General features: G+C 42.5%; 1 protein-coding gene across 11 annotated transcripts in view; it reads left to right on the forward strand.

The window, feature by feature from the left end:
- Window positions 1-12,088, forward strand: part of LOC142788229 (zinc finger MYM-type protein 1-like) — a 37,419-nt gene that overhangs the window by 21,303 nt on the left and 4,028 nt on the right. For 10 of the 11 annotated variants that reach the window (XR_012889304.1, XR_012889303.1, XR_012889300.1 and 7 more), the window contains 2 exons: window positions 11,253-11,393; window positions 11,474-11,515. The gene's annotated coding sequence lies outside the window, so the exon portion shown is untranslated. Of the gene's footprint in view, window positions 1-8,831; window positions 8,967-11,252; window positions 11,394-11,473; window positions 11,516-12,088 lie in introns of those variants that run through there. The other variant, XR_012889309.1, reaches the window with a different exon arrangement.

A 12,088-nucleotide genomic window follows, 5' to 3' on the forward strand; every position in this document is an offset into this window, starting at 1 on the left:
GGTTCTAAGAACTGCGGAAAACTTCTTGTAAAGTAATTAATTTTGTTTTGCCTCCTGTATCCCAGAACCGTTTGTCTCATAATAGGCCAGTGCTTATTTGAGCAAGATAACTTTAAAAACCATAAAGCTATGCAACATTTTTTAACGTTCCAGCAGGCATGCATTTAAGGTCTGTAGGTTCCACAGCAGTGCCGTGAAAAGTTGTCCTCGAGTATAGTTGTGCTGACTAGTGGCTAAGAAGATACCATGAGCTTTGGATGAACTGAACCACCTGCATAATCAGTGAGTGCTTGTTCAGTTAGCTTATTTTGCTGCACATGCTGCTCAATATAATCACTCTGCTGAGGACGCTACCACGTTCGACTAGGCATTCAACATGCTGCTTTCATTGAGTCCTAACTTAGCTGTTTTTTTTTTTATTCAAAGTGAATGCAACCGAAAAAGAAACTGCTGAATATTTCGAGCCTGAGATTTCTTTCTACTCGTGCCTCAATAGAAGGCGAATGACTTTGTGATAAATGGATATTTTTAGTCAAATTTCATAAACACGAATTAGTGAAACATACGTCAGTCTATATATTACAGCATTATTACTCTTGCAATAGAATATCAAGTATTGTGGAATAGTGACATGTAAATTGGATGCACTTACAAATGCTCATAGGTTACACATGAGGGGCTTTCGTGTCCCTCGGGGTGGATGGGACTAAAACACTGTCAGTTGGCATGCATAATGCGGGTCCTTGAAATCACTGAAAACCCACAAATTCGAAAGATTCATTTTCAAGGCCTTGAAAGTTTTCTTGAGTTTTCGCAAGCCATGAAAACCCTCGAATTTCCCCCCCCCCCTTTATTTTAAAGATATTGTCCCATACTTCATGGCCCATTACTTGTGATGCCATAAATTTAGCAGGTGGCCATCACATAAGAATTTAAACATAAATAGATTCTGCATGGAACCAACATCGTGCATTTCCGGAAATTCGTAAAAGATAGGAGCAGGAGGATAAAAAAGAGAAAAAGAAATGTTGCATGCAGGAGGAGGTCGGAATGTTCACAAAATAACGTGGCTGATAGCCCTACTTAGGAATTGATATTACATGTAAGTCAAAGGTGTCCTTACAGAGGTACTTTGGCATTTATTGTGCATTGCCTCAGCAACAGCAATGAATTGCAAAATTATGTTAGGAATGGCAAACAGCTCGAAACTTGCAGCGCATACCTCAAGCAGAAATAACGCACGAAATTAGCATATGCAGAATGAGCGCAGACAAACAACTGTCACGCTCGAAACTTGGAGCACGCTGTTCAAACAGAAAGAAAAACGCACGATCAAGCAGAAAGAAAGACGCATTAAAGGAGTGCACAAGTATACGCAGGACAAGAGCGAACAACTGTAGCAATAATTCGTGCATCTCGAGTCAGCAGCGTGCTCCTTTCGTAAAAGCGGCCTTAGCAGCGTGCGAAGTGAACTTTGTCCTTTCTCTAATGACAAGTCCGATGAGCGCTCGCGCAGGAGAGACCACTCTCTCTTCTTGTAGGCAGGGTTTCATGGAGGGGACAACCTTCATAGAGCGCCCAACGAGAGCCCATTGTGCCGTCTCGCCACTGATGTAGAAAATGCGCTAAAGTTTCGAAGCCCTGAGGAAAACCGAACGGCGTGTGTGGTGTGCTCTCTACGCAGGGCACGCCACGTGGTGTAGTGGTTAGAGTTGCGCGCTGAAAACCTAGAAGTTACTGGTTCGATTCCGCATGACAGATGCTTGCCTTCTAGTTTGTTTTTTTTCAATCTCTTAGTAAATATTTTTCAACGTCACTTCTGTGATGGAAGTACGCTAGCAGAGCCTTGGTACACCCTGGCATTTTCGTGGTAAAAAAAAAAAAAAGCTTGAAGTCGTCAAGTAATTATCAGCTACCGCAGACTCATATGCAGAAAAAGCACAGAGAAACGGCGACCTGACGGGCATCAACAAGTCAAACATCCTTAGGAGGAGTGCCAAGACTAAGCAGCGGGAAATAGTTATATGGATATGAAAATTCAAAAAAAAGCAACAACAAGATAAAGGCATTGGGTCCCAAGTCTAAGCAGACTTTGAGAGAGGCAGCGAGCAAAACAATAATCAATCCTGAAGTCCCCGATGGATGGAAACTTAGCAGGATGAGCATGATCTAAAAAGGAAAGGGGGACAAAGCTGACTTAACAACTACTGTCTTGTAACAGTGACACCAGTGGTCTACAGGCTGGCAATGCAGATTATGAAGGAGAGACTGCAGGCATGGATAGAGGATGACGAGGTGCTGGGGGAACTAGAGAATGGGTTTCAGAAACACAGGAGGTTGGAATACAATTCATTATCAATGACGCAGTGCATCGAAATGGCAGGGAAGGAACACAGGTCCCTTTGGCTAGCATTTTTGGATATGAAGGGAGGGTACGATAGCATGGTTCAAGAGGACTTGTGGGGAATACTGGACACACTAGGTGTGGGAGATGGAGTCGCTAATTCTTTAAAGGATATCTATAAAAGTAACAAGATAATTATAAAATGGGAAAAACAGGCATCCTAGCTTACAGAGATAAAAGGGGGGCTTAGGCAGGGGTGTCCTCTGTCACCCTTGTTATTCGTGTTGTACCTACAAGGATTAGAGGCCAAACTATAGGGGAGTGGACTTCCTCAAGCTCTATTTCATCAAACAAGAAAAACTCATTGCACAGGCACTACCAGCATTGACGTACGCAGATGATAAAGTACTACTCACCGAGAACAAGGAAGATTTGCAGAGATTGATGAACATCTACGGTATTAAGGTTGATAGGTTAGATTTCAGATTCAGTAAAGAAAAATCAGCAGTCACGATTTTTAATAGTAATGAAGGTGGTGAGCTTAGGATACAGAAGGTCACCCAAGAGATAAGAGATAAATACAAATATCTCTGGGCGTATGGATAAGCAATGACAAGGAGTACCTAAGGGAACACGAAATATATGTAATGACCAAAGGCAACAGAAATGCAGCGGTGATGAAAACTAGCGCACTGTGGAATTACAATAGGTATGATGTTGTGAGAGGAATATATATGAAAAGGCGTGATAGTTCCTGGTCCGACTTTCGGCAATGCGGTCTTGAGCATGAATTAGAGGTAAAAGCAAGATTAGAAATTCATCAACGTGGAATAGGCACGCTCGCTTTAGAAGCTCACGGGAATACACATAAACGGGATGTACAAGGTGACATGGGATGGACATCATTTGAGGGCAGGGAAGCTAACAGCAAGATAAATTTTGAGAATCGATTTAGAGAAATGGGGGAGGAGCATTAAACTAGGAAAGTTTTCAGGTACTTGTACAAGAGGAATGTCGATACCAAATCCAGGAAGAGAACCAGAAAGTTGACGGGTAAGTACTTGGAAAAGTGCAGGGGGCCAAATAAAAAAAAAAGTATCGGTTAAGAAGAAGGTGTAGGAAATGGAGACCGGCATGTGGAGAACTGGCATGATTAAAAAGTTCGCACATTCGCACATATATCGAACTCCTAAGCAGGATACTGTCAATGAGGATCTACGATAATACTCGGGGTAGTTCTCTACTGTTTGAGGCCAGGACCAGGACTTATTGTGCCAGAGACGAAGAGGTAGACACGATATGCAGTGCGTGTGGAGAGGGGAAGGAAAGTCAAGTCAAGTTTATTAAATAGTTCAGTTGAGTTACATGGTTAGCGTTATTACAGCAGGAGGTCCCAAAGTTTTAGAGAAACTGACAGGGGGACATCCTACGTCTACATGGATGGGGTAATTAGAAAAAATACAGCAATAGTATACGGACTTGTGAGTAATAATGAGTAATCTTGATTAACAATAAAAATACGATCAATACACAACATAATGGTAATACTCACTATTGAAAAATAACAAGCAAATAGTCAAAAGCAAGTGAAGACATAAAACAATGTTAATGAACTCTACGTTACAAATGCAACACGTTTCATTATAAGTGTTATCAATTATACAAAGGCTAATTGAAGTAGTGAAATAGCACAGAACTGTGGAGTGCTATTAACAGTTAATTACACAAATCGGATGAGCTGATTAATTCCTGAACGTAATATTTCTTACTGCGCAAAGTGAAAATATGGATGTTATGCGATGATTTCAATTTGAAAGGCAATGAATTACAAATGGCTATGCCAGTAAATAACTTTGAGAACTTGCCGTAGTTTTTCCTTACGGCCGGCAAAAGAAGATTACTGCACTGGGAAAACTGGGTGATGTTACCATTAGTTAAGTGACGATGATCAATGCATGCAATAAATATGTCATGCGTGATGAGTCTAAAGGCGACAATGGACTTTCTATGACAAAATAATTGTCTCAATGGGAGTATGTTAAGCTGAGGAAAGAACGAGCTGCAGGAGAAGTAAAATGGGCTGAAAGTCATTAATCTAACTGCTTGATTCTGAAGTCGCTGTAAACGTTCCATGTGCGTGAAATATGTATTGGCCCAAGATGATACGCAATACGAAATATGGCTATGAATATAAGCAAAATACAAAGTACGTATGATGTGAAGCGGAAAATAAGTTCGTGTCTTGATGATAACGTGAATACCAAATGCAATCTTTTTAACGAGTGATGCTGCATGTTAATGAAATTTTAGTTCGCTATCTAAGATGACGCCAAGAAACCGCACTTCCCTGGAAATGTTTATGACGATATTACCAATGTGAAGGGAAGGTTGTATGTCAAGTGAAATGCGCGGTGAATGGAACAACATTAACACAGTTTTAGTAGCATTGATCTGAAGATAATTGGCCTGGCACCATAAGGTTATGTTATGTAAATCTGTGGTGAGGTCAGACTGGAGTGAAGAAACTGATTTAGATGACTGAAAGATGGTTGTGTCGTCAGCGTAAAGTATGCACTTGGTCCTTGTAAGAGTGTTAGGTAGATCATTAATAAACATCCAAAATAAAAGTGGGCCTAAAATTGATCCCTGTGGAACACCAACGTTAATTAACTTGGGCGTTGAAAGATGGCCATTAACATGAACCATTTGAGACTGGTTACTGAGGTAGCTCTTAACAAAACTTAGTGGCGGACCAGACATACCAAATGAATCGGGTTTAGCAAGTAGAACGTGATGATTTATAGTGTCAAAAGCCTTCGTCAAATCGATAAACACAGATCCCACAAGTAACCCTTTATCAATAGCTTGTTTAATTTCCTCCTTTAAGGTAATTATTGCCAGCTCAGTTGAATATCCTTGACGGAATCCGAATCGTTGTGGAGATAAAAGATTATTTTTTTTTTCAGATTACGCATTAATCTAATGTGGAATAACTTTTCAATTACCTTACCGAAGAAAGGCAGCATACAGATTGGCCTATAATTCTGTACAGAAGGCTTATCACCCTTCTTAAAAACTGGAACTATTTTTCCAGCCTTAAGGCAGCTCGGAAACACACCCGCTGAAAACTGCTTGTTAATAATTACTGCCAAAGGTGGTGATATTAAGTTTGAAACTAGTTTTACTTTAAAAGGATCAATATTATCTAAACCAGCACTTGTGGTCTTTCATCATCATCATCATCATCAGCCTGACTACGTCGACTGCAAGACAAAGGCCTCTCCCAAGATCCGCCAGTTAACCTGGTCCTGTGCTTGCTGCTGCCAATTTATACCTGCAAACTTCTTAATCTCATCATCCCACCTAACCTTCTGTCTCCCCCTAACCCGCTTCCCTTCTCTGGGAATCCAGTTAGTTACCCTTAATGACCAGCGGTTATCCTGTCTACGCGCTACATGCCCGGCCCATGTCCATTTCCTCTTCTTTATTTCAACTATGATATCCTTAACCCCCGTTTGTCCCCTAATCCACTCTGCTCTCTTCTTGTCTCTTAAGGTTACACCTACCATTTTTCTTTCCATTGCTCGCTGCGTCGTCCTCAATTTAAGCTGAACCCTCTTTGTAAGTCTCCAGGTTTCTGCTCCGTAGCTAAGTACCGGCAAGATACAGCTGTTATATACCTTCCTCTTGACGGATAGTGGCAATCTACCTGTCATAATTTGAGAGTGCTTGCCGAATGTGCTCCATCCCATTCTTATTCTTCTAGTTACTTCAATCTCGTGGTTAGGCTCTGCGGTTATTACCTGCCCTAAGTAGACATAGTCTTTTACAACTTCAAGTGCACTATTACCTATCGCGAAGCGCTGCTCCTTTCCGAGGTTGTTGTACATTACTTTCGTTTTCTGCAGATTAATTTTAAGACCCACCTTTCTGCTCTCCTTGTCTAACTCCGTAATCATGAGTTGCAATTCGTCCCCTGAGTTACTCAGCAATGCGATGTCATCGGCGAAGCGCAAGTTACTAAGGTATTCTCCATCAACTCTTATCCCTAACTGTTCCATTCTAGGTTTCTGAAAACCTCCTGTGGGCACGCGGTAAATAGCATTGGGGAGATTGTGTCCCCCTGCCTTACACCCTTCTTGATTGGTATTCTGTTGCTTTCTTTATGAAGCACTATGGTAGCAGTTGATCCCCTGTAGATTTCTTCCAGAATGTTTATATATACTTCATCTACGCCCTGATTCCGCAGTGTCTGCATGACGGCTGATATTTCTACTGAATCAAACGCCTTCTCGTAATCTATGAAGGCTATGTATAGTGGTTGGTTATACTCTGAGCATTTCTCTATTACCTGATTGATAGTATGAATGTTGTCAATTGTTGAGTAGCCTGTTCGAAATCCTGCTTGTTCCTTAGGTTGATTGAATTCTAATGTTTTCTTTACTCTGTTAGCAATTACCTTTGTAAATAGCTTGTATACTACAGAGAGCAAGCTGACTGTCTGCAATTCTTCAAGTCCTTGTTATCTCCTTTCTTATGTATTAAGATGATGTTAGCGTTCTTCCAAGACTCTGGTACTCTTCCCGTCAGGAGACACCTCGTAAACAGGGTGGCTAGTTTTTCTAACACAATCTGTCCTCCATCTTTCAGCAGGTCGGATGTTACCTGATCCTCACCAGCAGCTTTGCCTCTTTGCATGCTCTCCAAAGCTTTTCTGACTTCTTCTATCATTACTGGTGGGGTGTCATCTGGGTTACTGCTAGTTCTTATAGTATTAAGGTCGTGGTTGTCTCGGCTACAGTACAGATCTCTGTAAAACTCCTCTGCTATTTTAAGTATCCAATCCATATTCGTAGTTATTTTGCCTTCTTTGTCCCTTAGTGCATACATCCGACTTTTGCCTATCCCAAGTTTCCTCTTCACTGCTTTGACGCTTCCTCCGTTTTTCAGAGCGTGTTCAATTCTCTCCATGTTATACCTTCTTACATCGCATACTTTACGTCTATTAATCAACTTCGAAAGCTCTGCCAGTTCTATTTTGTCTGTTGTACTTGACACTTTCATGATTTGACGCTCCTTAATTAGGTTCTTCGTTTCCTGGGAAAGCTTGCCAGTGTCCTGTCTAACTACCCTGCCTCCAACTTCCACTGCACACTCTGTAATGATACTCGCCAGATTATCATTAATTGTATACGCTAAGGTTGGTTTCCTCACTAAGAGCCGAGTACCTGTTCTGCAGCGACACTCTGAATTCCTGTACTTTCCCTCTCAGTGCTAGCTCATTGATAGGCTTCTTGCGTATTAGTTTCTGTCGTTCCTTCTTCAAGTCTAGGCGAATTCGAGACCGTATCATTCTATGGTCACTGCATCGTACCTTGCCAACCACTTCCACATCCTGCACGATTCCTGGGTGTGCAGTCATTATAAAGTCTATTTCGTTCTTATTTTCGCCATTAGGGCTCCTCCATGTCCACTTGCGGTTGTCTCGTTTTCTGTAGAAGGTATTCAAAATCCGCAAATTATTGCGTTCTGCGAATTCTACTAGTAGCTCTCCTCTGGCGTTTCTAGTGCCGATGCCATAATCTCCTACTGCCTGTTTTCCAGCCTGCTTCTTCCCTACCTTTGCATTAAAGTCGCCCAGCACTATAGTATACTGTGTTTTTACCTTACTCATTGCCGATTCCACGTCTTCATAGAAGCTTTCAACTGAAGCGTCATCATGGCTGGATGTAGGCGTGTAAGCCTGTACTACCTTCATCTTGTATCTTTTATTCAGTTTAATTACAATACCTACCACCCTTTCATTAATGCTATAGTATTCCTCTATGCTGCCAGCTATGTTTCTGTAAATTAGGAACCCCACTCCCAGTTCTCTTCTGTCTGCCAGGCCCCAATGGGAAAGGACGTGCCCATTCTGTAGCACAGTATAGGCCTCATCTGTCCTCCTAACCTCACTGAGCCCTAATATATCCCATTTAACACCCTCCAGCTCCTCGAATAGTACAGCTAGACTTCCCTCACTAGATAAAGTTCTAGCATTAAATGTTGCCAAGTTCAGGTTCCAATGGCGGCCTGTCAGAATCCAGAGATTCTTAGCACCCTCTGCTGCGTTGCAGATCTGACTGCCGCCGTGGTCAGTTGCTTCGCAGCTGCTTGGGACTGAGGGCCGTGAGTCATTTGACGTATGCATGTGGGAGGTAGTGGCCAGATACTGCAACAGGGTGGCCAATCCTCCTCTGGTGAGGGAGTGCGTTCCTGGCGGTGGTTACCGGTGAGGCCGCACCCCAGGCCTCTTAATGCAGTTCCATCAACACGCGTTTTTTTTTTTTTAATCCGGTTGGGAATTGGGCGGCACCAGGATTTGAAGCACGGACCTCTTGCATGCGAGGCGGACATGCAAGAGGTCCGTGGTTCAAATCCCGGTGCCGCGCAGTTCCCAACCGGATTAAAAAAAAAAAAAGGTCTTTAGTGATGTGATAAACTGAAGGAATTCATCTGCAGATGTGGAATGAAGATAAAAAAAATGAGTACACCGTGGTATATTGCGTAAATGACCTGGTGATTGCTGCGTTTCCGCAGATGCGCAGAAATGCTCACTGAACGTGGCGGCCACTCTTACAGGGTCGGTATACATTTCGTCAACTTGCTTTATTTTCATTGTGGGCTCTAAGCGGTTTTTCATGTTCAAAAATTTTTTAATGATTTCCCAGCAGCGTCTCGTGTTAACTGTGTGTTTTACAATTAGATTCCGGTAGTAATTGCGCTTAGCACGCCTAAGTAAGGAAGATAATGTTGCTGAGTATTTGTGAAAGCGGCATTTTAATGCAAGGTTATAAGGCTGCGACTTTAGTTTCTTATGAAGGTTATTCTTTTTATTAATGGACTTCAACAACGAGTTCTTATCCATTGATTTCTTGGGGAACGATACCACTTTGTGACAGTAGTGGAAGTGGTGCATGGATCTATACCTGAAGCTATTACTTCTGAGAAAGACTCAAAAGCCTTTTCTGCGCAGTCTAGGTTAGTCACCGATCTCCAGTCTACAGTGCTAATTATTTGCACAAACTTGTCCGTGTCGAATCGGCGTTTCGTAAAGATGTTACTGGCCTTGGTATTTTCGGAGCCCAAAATGAAAAATACGGGATTATGGTCTGCCGAACACCTTATAATGTTCTGTAAAGGGCGCGCAGAGTTTTGCAAAGCACTGGGGTTTAAGGACAGCCAGGGCAAAATAGACTAGAGATATATCGCACTCCTAAGCAGGATATTGCCAAGGAAAGGATCTATGACAATACTCGAGGTAGTTCTCTACTGTTTGAGGCCAGGACCAGGACTTATCGGGCCAAAGACGAAGAGGTAGACACGGTATGCAGTGCGTGTGGAGAGGGGTAGGAAACTGCCGAACACCTGATAATGTTCTGTAAAGGGCGCGCAGAGTTTTCGAAAGCACTGGGGTTTAAGGACAGCCGGAGCAAAATAAACTTTAGACGGCTAGAAATAAAGAGGAGGAGGTTATCTGATTGGTGGCTACAATTAAGGCACGAGTTAAAACTAAATCCTTCACTGCAAAGTACCAGTCTTCAACTTCTCTATTTGAAGGAAAAACAAGAAAAGATAAATCTAGTTGGTTGGTGACTAAGTGATTACACTTTGATCTTAGCCAAAAGGCCGAGAAGTAATATTGCTATTTAGCGCGAGCTACCGGCCGATCTAATTTAAAGAGTTCAACCATACTTATCCATCCATCATAAGAGCACAGCACATCCATCTATTCATTCATCAATGAGCAGTGTTGTGGTTTAAAAGCTGTGCGCGGCTCTGCACTGCCAAAAGGGCCCAGATTTTTCGGTGAATATTTTAAATTCTTAGTTTCACTTGTACAGTTATAATGGTTTGATTTTTTTCTTCATTATAGCTTCAGTTGCTACAGGGTGTTACGAAAAGTCGCGAAAGTTATGAAGTAAAGAAAAAGAAATTTGACAGCGAGCGTATTAGACCGCCTACTAGACCGGCACGCTACCTGTCAAATTTCGTCTTAACTTCACACACGCGCTGTCGTTCTGCAGTAGCTCGTGGTGCACGTGCAGCTATTATCATCACTATGGCTCCTAGGAAAATGGGATTGTTCTACTTTTTAATGCGAGAACTACAGAACGAGCGTAGAGAAGGCAAATTCTCTTGCACTCTAGAAACAGTCCGAGTAGAGGCTGGAGAGATGTGAAAGGTATGCCGGCACTTTTCTCTATACCCGCGGATTTCGCGTTTTCTATATGTCTTGCCGACGGCATTGTCCACACGAAGGGTTTGTTCATTGCGCGTAAACAGAACGGCACTGTCCGCGACGTTGCTCTTGGCGCGAGCCTCGCCGCATTCTTTTCTGTCACGAGCAGTTTCCAAACATGAACACGGAGGTTCTACGCTCGTCATGCGTTGCTGTGGGTCTTCCTACTTTCCGTACGGCTTTAGGAGTCCTTTGTTATCAATGCCTTGAATGGTGCTCTACCGCCGTTCAGTGCTGTCGTTTCTACTTTTATGAGCTCTAACAGACCTCCAACTTAGCAGTCGTTGATGCAAGAGGAGAAAGCCCATTACGACTCCATGGCGAATCATTACAAGGAAAAGCAAGTGGGATCCTTGGAGAACTATTTCACGTCTGATGGGCGTAGCATTACAGTGATTCAACACGCTGTCTGGCTCTTTTTTTACGCATCTCATTCATTTCATCACGCGAGGAGTTGCTTTGCATGTAGTGCTGCATGCGTCGTTTTGCGACAAATCTTGTCCCCGTCAGTGCAGCTTACAGGAGCAACGTTGCCATTGTTACTGATCTTTTTTGTCGTGCTGCTCGACTAGAATTTGGACAACTTAACCCCTCCCTGACTTGCCTCTCTCTTCTTTTGCCATATAGAAATCAAGAAATTTTCGTTTTACATCCTGGCAACCAACATTGTCAGTAGGCAAGGAACATGTTACCCTTTATAAATTGGACTCGCTGTGTATTGAGTTCAACAAGGATTCATCCGTGCATGTCATAAATTAAACGACCCAGGTATGAAGCTTGCCTTTTTTCATTTGCACGAGACAGTTGATTACCATTTTGGATACTAAGTGCCGGTAACCCATTTTCAGGTACCATACCACTTGGTTTTGCGAGTGCTGCAAAAGGCCACAGTAAGTGCCCCGTCATTTTTGTGATGTTTGGATTGACAATGAAAGAATTGTTCCTAGAGAGCGTTTTAGCAGTCTGAAATGGTGCACTTGTGCTTCTGCATATTTCACGGCGTCGTGTTTACTGCAGTGAGTAAGCATGCAGTAAATGTGGTTCTAAGAACTGCGGAAAACTTCTTGTAAAGTAAGTAATTTTGTTTTGCCTCCTGTATCCCACAACCGTTTGTCTCATAATACGCCAGTGCTTATTTGTGCAAGATAACTTTAAGAACCATAAAGCTATGCAACATTTTTTAACGTTCCAGCAGGCATGCACTTAAGGTCTGTAGGTTCTACAGCAGTGCCGTGAAAAGTTGTCCTCGAGTATAGTTGTGCTGACTAGTGGCTAAGAAGATACCATGAGCTTTGGATGAACTGAACCACCTGCATAATCAGTGAGTGCTTGTTCAGTTAGCTTATTTTGCTGCACATGCTGCTCAATATAATCACTCTGCTGAGGACGCTACCACGTTCGACTAGGCATTCAACATGCTGCTTTCATTGAGTCCTAACTTAGATGTTTTTTTTTATTCAAAG

This window comes from Rhipicephalus microplus, unplaced genomic scaffold (genome assembly GCF_043290135.1).
Source record: "Rhipicephalus microplus isolate Deutch F79 unplaced genomic scaffold, USDA_Rmic scaffold_48, whole genome shotgun sequence".
NCBI classification, from domain to species: Eukaryota; Metazoa; Arthropoda; class Arachnida; order Ixodida; family Ixodidae; genus Rhipicephalus; species Rhipicephalus microplus.